We start from the raw sequence: 11,002 nt of genomic DNA, 5'->3' as shown, positions 1-11,002 counted from the left end.
AGAGGCAGTGGGAGGTGTGCGCGCGCACGCACGTGTGTGTGCGTGTGCATGCAGGTGTGATGAAGGCAGCATCTCTGTTCTGTCATCATTGTGGTCATCAGGAAGTATGTAGGATACATGGTAAGGCCTTGTGGGCATGATAAAGGGATAAGAAACCCCGTGTGTCCACAGATCCCAGCAGAAAGAGCAGCTGAGAAGCTGTCCCGCATCTCTCTGCTGGTCTGCCTGCACATCACTCCCTCCCTCCCTTGGTTTTCGCTGCATATACATATCTGTGGCGCTGCTAGCTGCCCGTGCTTGTGTAGGCAGAGATGCAGATAGACCAAGGGGTTTCCTGCTGCTCTGTGTTCAGCGTGTCTGCTCCTCATGGAGTATCGTAACCACACTTACACGCACAGGCAGAGGCAGAGCGGAATTAGTGGCAAGGCTACAGAGCATGTCTGCCTCGGGAGTTGTTCTTAAGTCTGTGCCTAGAAGGAATTTCAAAAGGGACTTTACACACCTGGTTGGGTTTCTAGATGACAAATCAAGACATTTCCAAGCAAGACTCCTTTAGTGTTGGGACACGAGTCAACGTCTGCATGCGTATATAACCTGAATACTGTTTTCATGCTCTAACTTTGAGGCTCTCCTCAGTACCACTCATCCAATAGGAAATGCAGCCTTGAAAACCATGAAGGGAAGTTATATGTTTATTGAAAGTTTTCTTTCTTTTTCTTTAAAAAAAAACTTTTTTAAAAAGTTAATATATTTTGAGGGAGAGAGAGAGAGTGTGAGTGTGAGCAAGAGGGGCAGAGAGACAGGGAGAGAGAGAATCTCAAGCAGGCTCCATATGCTCAGTGCAGAGCTCGACATGGGACTCGAACCCATGAACTGTGATGTCATGACCTGAGCTGAAATCAAGAGTTGGATGCTTAACCGATTGAGCCACCCAGGCACCCACCCTGTCTGGAGGTTTTCTTGAGGGGCTGGTGGTTAATGGGGGAGATCAGACCACACCACACTCAGCAAAACTCCCTAAAAACTGAATTACAACTCTGTCTCCAAAGTCTCATTCAATATGACAAATGCTCCCAAATCTCTCTGTGTCATAAAACAAAACCTTCTGGGTCTCTAGTCCCTGCCCCCTATCTTCTGGCTCACCTTCCTTCCTGTACCCCAGACCTCTCTTGTGGGGCCATCTACCACTTCCTCCTTCAACAGCTCCAACCAAGGGCTTGGCTGTGTGGGAAGGCTGTCTTTAGTCATTCAGTCCCTGTCACATGGGCGCATGTGTGCAGAAATAGGTGTATGTGCTATATTCTTTCCATCTCTACCTGTTTTCCTGGTTCTTCCTGGATTTCCATCTCTTCCTTTCTGTGGCTCTTAATCACTGCATTGCTGTGACTGATGCCACTGCAATCCAGCATATAGTCCTAGGCTGTGCAGTCTCTCAACCTTTATTTTTATTTTTTAAAAGTTTTTTTTTTTAATTTATTTTGAGAGAGAGATAGAGAGCAAGTGGGAGAGGGGCAGGGAGGGAGGGAAACAGGATCCCAAGCAGGCTCCGTGCTGTTAGCACAGAGCCCAGTCTGGGGCTTGAACTCACAAACCATGAGATCATGACCTAAGCCAAAGTCAAGAGTCGTAGGCTTAACTGATTGAGCCACCCAGGCACCCACCCCTCTCATCCTTTAGATGGCCCCCTCCCCATCTTCTCACTGGCCCACCATTGCCTCAGTGAGACTTGGGAGTTTCTTGTTGGTGTCTACCCTCTTTCCACTGGCTGCAGGGCAAGGTTTCCAGTCCAGGCCATCCTCCAAAGATCCGGAGGGCAGTGATTTCAAGAAGCCACATGTGTATCTGCTCTCTCTGAGGACCTCAAAAGCCATTTGGCCAGTTTTCTCTCCTCTGACCTGGAAGTCTTGCTCCTTTCATTTCTCTTGCCCTCCTTCATTCATTCTGGACTCTACCAGACTTGCCCTTGTTCTCCTCATGCCACTCCATTCCACCTCTGTCTCATTGAACCATCCGGCAAACTGCCTAATGGCATTCAGAAAGGGTGGCTTTGAGGGTTCAATGCAAAGAGAAGAAATAAGGGCTTGCGGGGTCAGCTAGGTTAAAGATCTTGTGCTTTGAGAATAAAAATAACCATGTCAGGCTTGTTCCTGTGTTGCTCCTCACCCCCCCCCCCCACCTCCACCCCCCACCCCCTCCATCTGGATGCTTTGTAATTTTTGTTATTTTCCCGGTCCCCCTGCCTCATAGTCTTACGGATCAGGCCTCTTCCAGAGGCTCCTTTTCCTCAGAGTCCTGGTTTACAATCAGAGGTATCTGGGATATAATTTAAATTGTGCTGGAAGAGATTTAATTTAGACTAATTTGTAAGAACTCTTTAGGTGAATTTAAAATGACTTACTGAAAACAGGAGGCTGGGTGGTGCTTGGTGCTGTTTTAGGCGGCAGGCTTTGCTCTCTATCTCCCTCTGGTGGTCACTCAACAGAGGTAATGGCGATAATCACCCTTACTGTGGGCACCAAGCTTGTAATTTGCATGTAGTTGCTAGGAGATGGGGATGAGGGAAGGGAGCTGGCCTAGGGGAGGAAGCCACCTGTTCTCTGGGAACCTGAATGCCTCTCTGACCCATAGAGTGCATTGCAGACACAGACATTGGGACAGGTTGTTATTTCCTTACCCATTTTCCTTTTATTATTGTTGATTTTCTTAAGAAGAGGTCAAAGAGGACAGAGATGAGGTAGGCTGGTGGAGTTCAGAAGGGTGGAAGGTACTGATCCTGGCAAGAATGGGAAGAAGCTGGCACAGACATACTGCCAGATCTTCTCTGAGTAGAAAGAGGTGAAAGGGCTAGGGAGGAAGGCAGGCTGAAATGGAGGTGTAACCCTCTGGTAGAAGGGCAGGAAGAACATGCCTCAGAGGCATTGTATTTTATATTTCCTATGGGAGGTTGGAAGTTTTCGGGTGTAGATTGCAGACTGGGAGCTATACTTCCATAAATTCTCCTTTCTGAACAAAGTAAAACCCCCATAATTCTTTCTTATCCCCTAAAATACTTTGAGGGTTTTTCCCAAATTCCCAAATCAGCTTTGGAGCCCAAGACACCTCCAAACTCCTGGCTGAGTAGACATTGTTCAGGGTCTTGTGACACTTCCTCAACCCAAAGTTGTACTGAAGAACTACAAAAGTGTGTCAAACTTCAAGGTGTCAGCCCTCGTCGTCCCCAGCCCTCCGCTGCCAACCCCTCTATGAGGTTGGTTTGGGCAAGGAGGCCACTGCCAGCACCCAGCCCAAATCCAGAGATGCCTCCTCTGTCAGCTGATCACCCCCAGCGCCCCAGCTCTTCCTGAGTCCCTCAAGATGTACCTGGGGTAGGTGTTGGAGCTCCTGTTCATGTCATGGTTGACAGAAGAGAAGCTCTCCTCCTTGGCTGTGATTGCTAGGCCCCTCCTGATAAGACAGAGCCCCCAGATCCTTGTAAAAGATACTGGGTGCCAGATGGAGCCTTTGAAGGTCTGCCTCCAAGAGAACTTGGAGCTGAAGTGCCTGTCCATTTCACCAGCTCCCCTGGGTCTGTGCAGAGCCCCACTCTGCTTTCCCTAGCCCTGGTAGGGGAAAGCGGATGTTCAGGCCTTTCAGCACTTGAAAGACAAGAGGCATACAGGGCACAGAGTGGTGACAAGGCATTGTGGTCTCTGGTATAGAGGGGTCCATCCCTGGTATGTCAAGGCTGCAGAGTCCCACCAGGGCCTGGATCACCTTCAGCTTTGGCCAGGAAATCCCTGAGCAGTTTGAAGTGAGGGCGGAAGAGCCCTACCACCCCCTAGAAGAAATTCTGGTCCAGAGTGTTCTCCATCTGCACAACAGAGAATAAACATCACGGGATGGTTTGCATTTGGGGAACCACCAGCTTCAGAGGTGATCTGCAGTAAAATTTTAAGTTCTAGCCCCTGACCCCACCCTTGACCCCCTCTGCCCATTAGTGCTAGAGTTGAGCAGAAGCGGGCACAGATTAAGAGTCTGGAGACCTGAGTTCCATAGACAGCTCTGCTAGGAGCCTGTTGTGTGGCCCCAGAGAAGTACCTTCCTCTCTCTGGGCCAGAGAGGTCATCTGTGATGGAGGGGGTGGAGCTGCATAAACTTCCGGATCTCTTCTAGTGCTCAAACTCCATTTTACCCTAGTTGTCATTCCTCACACCTGTCCTGCAATCCCCAGGCCCCTCACCAGCTCTGTCTGTAGGAAAGGACTTCTTTCTGCACAGACATAGCAGCGGCTGGTGCTCCTCGCTCAACGCTGAAGAGGGAAAAGGAGAGGAGGTGGTGTGAGAGACATGAGCATGTTCTCTCTCCCTCTCTTGGTGGGCAGGAGATTGTAAGGCAGCTCTGGGGGCTAACTGTGTGTGTGTGTGTGTGTTGGCTGGGGCAGCAGATTCACTCCCCTCCAGGAGAGAATGAGAGAAGATCCCTGTAAGAATATGTATTCTCCTTTCTTTGGGGGAAAAATGAGTGGAGGCTAGATGGGCTTACACCTTTTGCCTTTTCCTTGGGAGAAGGGAATGACAGGGGTTGGACCCTGATTGATCTGCTTGTAGCTTGGTTGCATGGGCATGCAACCTATGAAGTCACACAGGACCCCAGCTTGGTTTAATGCTTTCCTGTTGCCATCTTGAAGAATAACTCTTTTTTTGTTTTAATTAAAGTTTATTTATTTATTTTGAGAGAGAGAGAGAGAGAGAGCAAGAGCACACAAGTAGGGGAGGAGCAGAAAGAGAGGGAGAGAGAGAATCCCAAGCAGGCCCCATGCAGTAAGCACAAGCCTGCTGGGGGCGCTCAAACTCACGAACCCTGAGATCATGACCTGAGCCGAAATCAAGAATTGGAGGCTTAACCAACTGAGCCACCCAAGCACCTTTTGAATAATAATTCTTAATCATTTTAAGCAAGAACTCCTCTAGGTTTTATTCTTCACTGAGATCTGTAAATTACGTTGCAGGTCTGGCTTGTTACCACTGGGTCTAAGCCAGGAGGCCTGTCAGTCACATGAGGGAGGGACCCCCAACCCCACTCCCGCCCCTCAGCAGAGCCCCTAGCAGGTAGAGGATGTACCCAGCAAGCATGGTGTTGAGTTGACTAGAAGTCTCCAGCAGTCATTCAGAGGACTGAGACCCTGGCCCTGCCCCTTGGACTCCCAGAATCTCTGGGTCACCAAGATCCAGGACCCCATCCATCAGGCAGAGAGTATGGGAAATGATCAGCTAGATACTCCTACAGCTGGAAAGACAGGGAAGTTCCTGAGGAGAGGGAGAGTTCTCCCTGCACAGAGAGCAGACTCCCTCAGGGCAGGGCCCCAGTCTCTCCCTCAACTTAAAGGAGCCTTCCTCCAAGTGCGCTGAGATCTCCCTGGAGAGGCAGGCGGGTCACCCCATCCAGCCCACAAGGGCCCCAGCTCCCTCAGCTCCGCCCAGGCTACCAAGCCACGCCCCCACCATCTTAAGCCCCGCCCCCGCCCCCCACCATGCCCACCCGGGTCCCGGTCCCGCGCTCTATGCTCACAGTCTGGCCTCACCACTCTAGCCTCCTCCAGATCTTCCATGTCACCCCTCCCCGGCCTCCTACACTGCGCTGGCCCCGCCCAGGCCCCTTCCCAACCCCAGCACCCCAGCCCAGCCCCCGGGTCCCCCTACTCCCGCAGCATCCACTCCTTAGCTGGGCAGCCGCTGTTTCGGGTTTCAGTGCCAGCCGCTCCTCCTCCCCCTCAGCCCGCGGCGCCAGATACTCCGTGTGTTCCCGGCTCAGGCTTAGGTGAGTGAGGGTGCAGGACAGTGGTGACCAGGACCCCATCCCGCTCCACCAGTCTCGATGTGACTTCACTCAGCGGGTCCCCCGCCCCCAGGCACAGAGACCACCTTCTGAGCCTTGGCGTTCCGTGCCCTCCCGCAGGTACCCCTCCCCAGGGGAAGATGATCGGGGCTGGTCTGGTGTTGGGTGCCCGGGAACTCAGCTCCTTACGCTAGCTTCCAGTGGGCACTGAAGATCCTGCAGAGGGCAGAGGGACACACCCCGTCACCACGAGTGGCTGCGATAGAGCAGTCCCACGAAGGGTTGGGGACAGCTGAAGATGGGAACGGGACAGAGGGTGGAGCAGGGAAGGAAAGCCCAACTGAGACCGGGAAACCTGGGTGCACCACTGGACTTTGCCCAGGTAGTTTCCCAAACACTCCGGGGTGGGGAGTGCAGATGCACTGTAGCCCGCCTTACAGGATTCCAGTGAGACAATAGATGGAAACGTCCTCAGACCTTTAGAAAAGAGAAGAGGGGAGTTGTAAAAGATGAGGGTGCTATTATTAGGGGAACTAGGTGAGAGGCAGGTATGGAAGAGAAGAGGGTAGGTTGCCCTGATGGTGGGCAGGGATGCAGGGGAGAGTGCAGGGCTGTGGGAGGGGAGGAGAGGGGCAAGTTTGAGCAAGGATGGGGGTGGGACAGGGGAAGCATCTTGGAGATTGCCAGCTTGGAACCCCACAGCAGTGGGGAGGGGGATGGAATGCCCCCTCCAGCCTTGCCCTCCTTCTCCAGGGTGGCTTCCTCCAGCTCCTCCCCAGCCTTGGCCACCTCGAACATACAGGTTCTGCATCATGCTCCCAAAGATTCTTCAGCTCTTGTGGTGGGTGGAGTGGGGCCGGCTCTGAGTGGGCGGGGCCCTCTTCCTAGCCACCTCCGGCTCCCTCACTTGCACCCCTGGATCCACCTTGTTTCTCCCTATCCCTCCCTTGTCCCTTCCCCTTAGAAGGGTGTGTGTGTCAGTCCCAGAGGGATGGGGGCCCTGAGGTTCAAGTCCTGTTAATTTCTTCCCTGACTCCTTGTATGACCTTGGGCAACTCACCACCCCTCTCTGAAGATCACTGCCAGCTCTGACAGCTGGTGCTGCTCTCGTGGGGGCACGCCCCTGGGTGCCAGCCCCTCTCACCTGGCCTGGTTCCTCAACCTGCTTCCCTACGTCACTTCGCCGTGTTTTCTTGGTTCTAGAGGACATACATGCTCTTGTGCTTGTTCCCACACATCCCTTGCAAGAAACTTCCTTGATGGTCTGACTCTGCATGATAAAATTGTCCCTGACCCCAAAAGTGAATGAGAATTGAGAGTTGACCTCAGACATCCATTTGAGTACAGGACGCAAAGGTTTTGTTTGTTTGTTTGTTTGTTTAGCATTCTAGAAGAGGAAGATAGTGATGGCCCGGAGTGCAGAAATGAGTATTGTGACCGGGAGCAGATAAGCTAGATTCCAGGGACTTGGAGATGTGTGGGCGTGTGGTAGCAGTAGACCTGGAATGAGGAGAGAGAGATAAAAACTGAGAAGTACCGTAATGTGCTAACTCGAAGTATTGGAGACACCAGAGCCATCTTCACCCATCCAAAGGGCTGTGGTGTCCAAGAGAGATGGGCTTGAACCTTAGTGTTTTCAATGCCCCTCTGGGCTCACATGACCCCTGTGCCTGCCACTATCACCCGGGCTGCCATCACTAGCCTGTCAGACCCCCAAATGTGGATACCATGATGTCCTCATCTTTGTATCTGCAGTGCCTGGCATGTAGTAGTAACTCAATAAACGTTTGTCGAATGCATGAATAGGCTTGTCTTGGCATCTGTTTTGGGAGCTCAAGGCCTCGCTCTGCTTTGCTTCCTGCCTTCCTGATTTGGGGGAGCTGTTGCTCATAGGCAGCAAGGTTGCTGGTGACAAAGACCCAGCAAGATGAGGTAAAACTGTTTGTAGTTGGAACTCCCCTGGGTCTAATGGGGGAGGCACAGCCCTCCCCTTGGAATAAGCTGTTGGGTTGCTTCTGGTTTTGATGTGGATATGCCCTCCCCTCTGTAGGAGAGCTCAGTGTTGCACTCGAAATGTCTGCATGTGAGCCCAAGACAGGAAGGGTGGGGGCTGCACCCCACCCATTGCTCCTTAACTGCCTCCCTCGGCTCCTGGGTACTCAGTCTGCCCTCTGTTCACTTCCTTTTGTAGATAACGTGGCTTTGTAGATGCTCAAGTCTCTGTGTCTGGGGTAGGTCTTGGTCTCCCCAGCTTCAGAGCTCCCCAGAGAGAAAAGACCCTATTTCTTCCATAAGCCTGGGAGTTCCCCGAGAGTTAGGTTCCTGTCTCTCCCCCTCAGACCGGGAGCTCCCTCAGGGCCACCCCAGGCTTCTGCTCTGCAGGGCAGGAAGAAATTGGTTTTGGAAGAGCTGAGCGAGGGACTCCTCTTCTCCCACACCTACATACAGCCTGCTGGCTCCAGGATGCTGCATGTGGGTGCTAAGCTGGGTCCTGCCCCAGACCTCCCGGGTTCTTCTGGACCAGGTGTGTGGCTGGGCTCTCTTGGCACCTGGCAGCTTCGTTCCTGGCTCCCGCATGTCCCGGTAGGAGAGGTTGGTCTTGATGGAGTGCGTCTGTACCAGCCAGAAGTGTGAGAAGCAGACAGCAAAAATGAAACCGGCCAGCTGCCTACTTGGCATCTCAGAACATGGGTCCTATGATCTTTGGTCCCCGGTGGAGATAAGGATGGGGGAGAAACCAGTTATCTTACCCCTTGCTGCCTGCCTGGTGGACAAGCACAACTCAGAGGCCAGAGTGCAGAGGGAAGGGCTGAGGGCTTCAGTGATTGTTGCTCTGGGAGGGAGCATCTCTGAGTCTGTGGAGGCCCCACTCTGTCCAGCGTCCTATAATGTGCTGAGCCGAAGCTATAGCTTCTGATGCCCCCCTCCCACCAATTTCCAACTCAGGGACCCCAGCTGACGGGGGTAAAGGGGTCTCTCCCTAGGGAGAGGAGCCAATGAAGCATCTCCCCTGCCATCTCCATCTTCTGCCCCACTTGCCCTCCCTCTCCCTCTCCTGCCCTAGAACGCAAGAGGGAAAGGAATTTGAGCCAGAAGGGGCCATGGGGATAACTACCAAGATGACACTATCCAGGGCTCTAGGACCCTTCCTCACCTGGGTTCCAGGCAAAGTTTCCCTCCCTGGATCCTTTCCCATCTGTGCTCAACTCTGAGAATTGGGGTTAGGTGTCTGGGCAGGGGAACCAACTCTGCAGATCTTAAAGGTGTCGTTTCTGCTGCTTGGGATGACAGGAAGTCAAATGAGTCTCCAGAGATGGACACAGATAATAGAGACTCGGGGCCCCACCTGTCCCCCAGGCTCCCACTCCCATAGGCCTACACAGTCTGTTTCCCAGGATCCAGTGAGATGTGTCCCAGCCTGATTCCAGGAGCGGGTGGGTGAGCAGAGTGGGACAGACAGTGGCAGGGGAGAAACTGATGGAGGGTATGATAGGATTTGGGCCAAGATTCCAAGGCCCAGGCCAGGGTGTGGCTGGGGTGGAGGTCAAACTTCAGCCGGAAACTGTCCACACTCTAGTTCTTTCCCTGTCCCTGAGCATCCCTGGAAGTGGGGAGGCCCATGTCTCCTGAGAAAAGGGGATAGGGGGGTGGGTCTCAGGTTTTTCTGAAATGAGTCAAGTTGAGACTTCCTGAATGATATGAGGGACCTCAGCCTTGGAGTGGTGGAGGGAGCCTCAGAGATGGCAAGAGAAGGGGCTGGGGATGCTGGAAAGGAGACAGGGAAATCAGGGTGGGTCAGAGGGACTGGGGAGGTAGTGGATTCCTCTTTGCTTCTTTAAAAAAAATTTTTTTTAACATTTATTTATTTTTGAGACAGAGAGAGACAGAGCATGAACAGGGGAGGGTCAGAGAGAGACACACACAGAATCCAAAACAGGCTCCAGGCTCTGAGCTGTCAGCACAGAGCCTGACGCAGGGCTCGAACTCATGGACTGCGAGATCATGACCTGAGCCAAAGTTGGCCACTTAACCGGCTGAGCCACCCAGGCACCCCTGTTTGCTTCTTCTTGAGCAGCCTCTCCATCTGTCCCAGAATCTGCCCCAAGCTGGGTGGAACCGTGGTTCAGTGCTTCTTATCTTCAGCTTCTGTTGGAGTTCCCATGAGATTCCCCAAAGCAGCAGTTTCCTCCACGGAGGCTGCATGGGTGGATCATGCTGCATGAGGGCAAGGGAGGGGGTGTGTTGACCCCTTTGGTCCCTTGAGAAGCCCATTTGGTGATAGGGATATCTCATATGGCCCCCCTTCTTCAGGCAACTTGGTCTCCTCTGCCCCACGAGTTCTTTCATTAACTTTGAGCACATCTAGTTTCTCTGTACCCCCTGCTCAGATTCCCACTGAGAGAAATGAGAGATTGCCAGGAGGGTAACAGCTCCCTTTCCCTTTGCTTCCTATGCCCCGTCTAACAGACTGGAGGCTGCCAGCTGATCACTGATGCCTGGACCTTGCCCTCCTTCCCTCCTCCCTGTTTGTCCTCCCTCTAGCCTCCTCCCATTCTCCATTCTGGTTCCATTATCATTAATTCATAGGCCCTGGCATCCCTAGCAGATAGACTCTGGTGTCAGGAACTGGGAGGTAGGAGGGGAGAGAGGAGTTGGCATCCAACCCAGCGGGAGCACACGCCACCAAAGTGGTGGCAGAGGCCGTGGTAAAGGGCTCAACACTTTCCCACTCCTCACTGTCAAGCCACGTGCATTCAATGAAATGAACAATAAGGAAGAGATCAGGAGCCTTAATAAAAGTGACTTTATTGAGTTGTCCAGTGATATTCTGGAGGTGGGAGACCTCCTCGTCCCTATCCCCCTCCGACTCCCGGTGACCCATCTTCAGCTCAGACATAGAGGAGACCACTCTTCCCCCAAGGGAAAGGGTTCAGAAAGCCCATCAGTGTATAAAACAGAGAGAAGAGAGATGGAGAGTCTCTGGAAAAGGAAGCAGAGGACTCTAAGCCAGGAGGCCCCCAAGAGAAGACACAGGGAGAGGAGCCTGGGGTCAAGAGAGAGGCAGGAAGTAAGGGGGAGCTTCTCCGTAGATGGAGAGAAGAGAGCAGGAGCCCACACAGTCCTTCTCAATCTGTCTGCACCCCAGTTTCTGACTTCCCCTCCAGCTTGGCCCACCATCCCCTTGCCC

General features: G+C 52.9%; 1 long non-coding RNA gene across 2 annotated transcripts in view; it reads left to right on the top strand.

The window, feature by feature from the left end:
* The window catches only part of LOC124513598 (uncharacterized), a 29,915-nt gene that overhangs the window by 14,883 nt on the left and 4,030 nt on the right, over window positions 1-11,002 (top strand). The gene's annotated exons all lie outside the window — the stretch shown is intronic.

The sequence above is a fragment of the Lynx rufus genome, unplaced genomic scaffold, assembly GCF_022079265.1.
Source record: "Lynx rufus isolate CCGP_SWC_20201006 ecotype Redwood Valley unplaced genomic scaffold, mLynRuf1.p SCAF_18, whole genome shotgun sequence".
Lineage (NCBI taxonomy): Eukaryota > Metazoa > Chordata > Mammalia > Carnivora > Felidae > Lynx > Lynx rufus.
This window is presented reverse-complemented; position numbering and strand designations above follow the sequence as displayed.